Source organism: Jaculus jaculus, chromosome 3 (assembly GCF_020740685.1).
Source record: "Jaculus jaculus isolate mJacJac1 chromosome 3, mJacJac1.mat.Y.cur, whole genome shotgun sequence".
NCBI lineage: Eukaryota > Metazoa > Chordata > Mammalia > Rodentia > Dipodidae > Jaculus > Jaculus jaculus.
Genome location: NC_059104.1, coordinates 151244598 through 151244892, shown reverse-complemented (window position 1 = coordinate 151244892; position 295 = coordinate 151244598).

Genomic DNA, 295 nt, shown 5'->3' with positions numbered 1-295 from the left:
CGCGCCGCCCTTCCCGGCGCCCCCGGGCAGCGTCCCCTCCACCCGCCGCGGTGCGCTCCGGGGAGGCGTCCCCGCCCCTGCCCCTGCCCACGGCCGCCGGGGCTCGGTGCTGGCAACCGTGACGCCCTCCGCCGGGGACCGGTGCCGCCGGGCGCGCGCGCGCGCGCGGAGGAAAGGAGGCGGCCCAGAGGAGGACGCAGGTCCCGGGTCGCCCCGGGCACGGTCGGGAGCTGGGGCATGGACGAGCGGGGCGGGGGGGTGGGGAAGCGCTGGGCCGAGCTGCGGGGCAGGCGGA